Source organism: Mesitornis unicolor, unplaced genomic scaffold (genome assembly GCF_000695765.1).
Source record: "Mesitornis unicolor isolate BGI_N332 unplaced genomic scaffold, ASM69576v1 scaffold16823, whole genome shotgun sequence".
Taxonomy (NCBI): Eukaryota; Metazoa; Chordata; class Aves; order Mesitornithiformes; family Mesitornithidae; genus Mesitornis; species Mesitornis unicolor.
Window position 1 is genome coordinate 66,265 of NW_010173070.1, and position 4,133 is coordinate 70,397.

At 46.7% G+C, this 4,133-nt stretch overlaps 1 protein-coding gene across 1 annotated transcript in view; it reads right to left on the minus strand.

Annotated features, from left to right (window-relative positions):
• Positions 1 to 4,133, minus strand: part of LOC104537655 (CUB and sushi domain-containing protein 2-like) — a gene marked incomplete at both ends in the record, with an annotated part of 85,281 nt that overhangs the window by 64,582 nt on the left and 16,566 nt on the right. The gene's annotated exons all lie outside the window — the stretch shown is intronic.

The following is a 4,133-nucleotide window of genomic DNA, read 5'->3' on the forward strand; positions in this document are numbered from 1 at the left end:
CTACCAGAGCCAGGAAAGCACAGAAACACTTGAATCCATCCAGACCTTTCTGATTGTGCCTGGAAATGCATTACATTTCCTAACTTTCAACTGATTAAATTACCAAATTCAGTTTTCTGCTACTTGTTTCACACAACACAGAAGTTATCAACAGTGATTAATGAGAAGGAGCTGCAGTGTGCCAAGGACCACGATGCTGCCCTACGCCTCTTGACCTGGGGCAAGGAAGCAAAGCAGAGGAAACCCCAAAATCTTCATCTTGTCGTTTCTGGCCTATTACAAAAGCAGCATCTCCTGCAAACACTTGAGCATCTGTGCAGTCGCAGGGGGGTAAAAGTCCCAAAGTTAAAGCCAAAAGCAGTAATTAACTGTGCTGTGTTTAATGCCAGTGTCTCTACAGCCTCCTCAAGGCTTGCAGGGCCTCTCTGGGAAGCTGACAGTGTTTTTCTGTCAAAAGCCACTCAACTTCAACCCCTTGAGGAAGCCCTGGTTGGACCTTGAATGGCTCGAGTGTTCTTTAAAATATAACGGGTTTACACACACTTCAAACTGAATTTTCATATGCTGCCGTCTCCTACACAGAAATGCAATTAATGCTTTTCAAAGGCACAGAAAAGGAAATCAGTTATTTTAGATATTCTGAAAGTAAGTTATTACCCCAGGATTGGGAAACAGGAGCCTGTGTGATACTTCAGACAAGTTGGGAACCATTAATTTTACCAGCAGTACCAAAGTATTAACCTGTGCAGGTTATTATTAAACCATGTAACGATGGAATAATGTAATTAATACGAAGAACACAGCGCTGTAAAACGACACACATCATTAGTTAAATCAGTCACTCAAGTAAACTGCGTTCTAAGGGGACTGACCATAATTAACTAACTAATTACATTCTAGTGTACTGAAGTCTGCAACCTCGTGGCACAGGAGCAGGATGCCGAATGTAACATTTATTTATCCATTTTCCCGTTTTCTTTTTTGGGCTGGAAGCTGAAAAGCGTTTAACGATTCACGAAACAACAAGGGACCTACCAGCACACACACAAACACACACGGACGACACCAAACCTCCACTCGGAGCTGCTGAGGTGACAGGAGGCAATTAGCAAAGTCAGGAATTAACAGGCGGGGATGTGCCACCTGACTGCGAGGCTGCGGACTGCAAAGCCATTTGAAGTGCAGTCACATTCGTCGGAAAAAACCCACAGCAACTCTCTCTACGGAGAACACCGCCTCTCGCCCTTACGTCCAAACGCTTTACAAGCACACATTACTCATTTCCTCCCCAGTCTCCAGCATCCATCTTCATTTGGGATGAATCATCCCCTGGATCATCAGCTCTCTCTCCCGATGACACATGGGGATGGACAGAGCTTTTTTTGGCTAGCGAGACTCCAGGTGAGAATAACCCCCGGAGAAATACCAACCGGCAGCATCCATTATGTCAAGAGGGTTCAGAAATAGTTTTGATGCAAATTCGCCAATTAGCATATGCATATCTGGGCTCCCAAGTGATTCATTTCTTCACCGTGGTTGAAATTAATTCCTGTGGCGCCGGGGACCAGCAAGAAGCCCACGTACCCCAAATATCCCCCGCACAGGTCTGATGTCACCTTCTGTATAGGAAATAATCCCAAGTTGAAGAGCACTATGCCCTTAATAGCAGTTCTGTGGGTTTCTGAGCAAACTCGGAGGGGATTATGTCGCTCAGTGAATCTGGCTCCCAGTCCTTTCCCAAATATAGCACAGATGACTTGCAAATGAGTTCTAAAATCAGCTCAGCGGTTTTCCCATCGCTCATATTAAAAGCTTCATATAACAGGACCTGATCCAAGGACCACTCAAGTCAATGAAAAGATTACCACTGACTTCAGCAGGCTTCAGCTCGGGCCCATAATGCTTTTTATCTTCCGAGCATGTGACAGGCGTTTTAATTAATTCACCCTAAATCTTCCCCTCGCCCCGTGCTGGGGAGGGCGCGATGGGGAGATCGGCCTCGTCGCACACCAGGGCAGGGCAAGGCAGGGAGGTGAAATCTCCCATTTAACGACACGTTTCTAACATTGGCCATGTTTGAATTCAGAGTTTAGCATGCGCTTTGCAGCGGCTGCACTACATGACTCGTTAGGAAGGAACACCAGAGCTGGCATCAAAACCCGTACACCAGTACCTCCCAGTGCTAAACTGGGTTGTGCGCGTGTGAGCTGCTGCGTTAGCTTACGCTGCCAGAACTGGGAGCTGTATTTTGGCCAAAATGAATGGTCCGTGCCAGTGAATCCACTCTCCCTTCTGTCTCTTCACCCAGCAGATGTGGTCCTGTCCGCACAATTTTGGTTTCTGGAGCCTTAACAGATTCTTTAAACAGCAGCAAACTTAGGAAACCTGAGGATCAGGACTTGCAGATTCTGTTTTCTAACCAAGAGTTTATTATTACTCAGGTTTAAAAGCTGAGGATGAAACTAAACAAGGGAAGAGGAGAAGCTTTGTGCAAGTATAAATTCACAGAGACAGCGTGTTTTTGAGAAATGACAGTTGCCCAGGAAGCTCACTAAAGGAGAAGCTGGTCCTGCCACACTGTGAAGGAAAAGCAGGAGGAGTTGGTGCATGAGGCTGGCAGAGGAGCAAATGAACAGAGCTGAAGGTCAGAGTCTGAATATTCAACACAAAGGGTCAGTAAAGCAGTGGACATGGCCCTTAAGCATCTCTTGACAAATCTTTTGACCATCTCCTCCTTCATAATTGGTACCAGAACACCCAAATTGGAGCGTTAGCCTACAAAACACATCCAGCTCACGACGACTTCTGTCCAAGCACAGGGGAATATTTTATATACACAAAACCTGGATTCTGCTGATCTCTGAAAGACAAAGATGCATGAAAATAAAGGTATCTATAGTGCACATTCCCCGGCCCAAGATACTGATGTACTCAATAACACATCCACGCACGGGCAATGCACCCAAGGGTCTGCAGGCCACAGGCTGCAAAACACAGCTGACACTTGAGCAGTAATAGCTGCTGTTAGCTGTGGTCTGCTCTCCACTTGCACATTACCCTGATGAAGGAGAGCCTCCTGGGTCTGATTAACCAGTAAATCACTCCTAATAAGTCTGCACTGAAAAATATCCTGATTCCACACTCCAATTTCCCAGAATTTGGGTCATTACTACGCTCCTCTGCAGCCAACCCAAGACATCCGCTGGATGAAGTGACCAGCTAATGACAGCCCTTTAAATACAAACTCATTCTGAAACTGGAGCATAGGAGCACTCCTCATTAAAATCACAACCCACCAGTGATCTGCACTTATTGGAGGCTTGAACCGAGGTCAATGGGGGAGAGCGAAGCAGAACTCAACAGGCTCCAGAGCACAAGATGCCATCCCACCCGCGGCAGCGAGCAGGCTCCAGCTGCAGATGGTTGCCAGCATCTCCACAGATCATAATTTCTAGCAAAAGATGAGATCCTGGGATATTAACATGGTTGTGCAACGGTTTCCTTGGATCAGTGGCAAAAGAGAGTGCCAAAAATACAGGACTGTCCTGAGGCAAGGACCAGGGCATCACCAACAGAGCGAGCACATGAGCTCTTGGCATGCAGGATGGGCTCACGAGCTGATGGAGATGATGGGAGCAGGAGCCCAGACACTAAAAAGAATGAAACTTGTTGTCTTCCCAGAGCAGAGGATGGTGAGAGTAACACCTCAAAGGGTATTTTGAGCTACACAGCAAAGTAATTTTTGTTCTTATGTTCCCATACAAATGTGGGGGAGAGGAACAGGCTGAGTTTGCAGGGCTGGAAAAAGCTGTGAGGAACTGAACACGGCCCTGCCTGAGGCAACAGAAAATGGGAAGGATTCAATCCTATAAAGGCCAAGGCAGCCAAGCCTTGTTCTCTACGTGATCAGCAATAACAGCCCTGAATCACATGCACAGACCAGTGGGGACAGAAAATCCCCACCTACCTCCCCTGTGAACCTCAGTGAACACATAAATGACTTTATAAATTTACAACACTGCATAAATAGCAGCAGGGAGAACCACACCTCCCTCCTCACTTGCCCTCTGCCCTTTGGGGGCTGAAATCCCCCTTGGTTAGGGGTCAGCTACCAGCCAAAAATCAGCATTCCT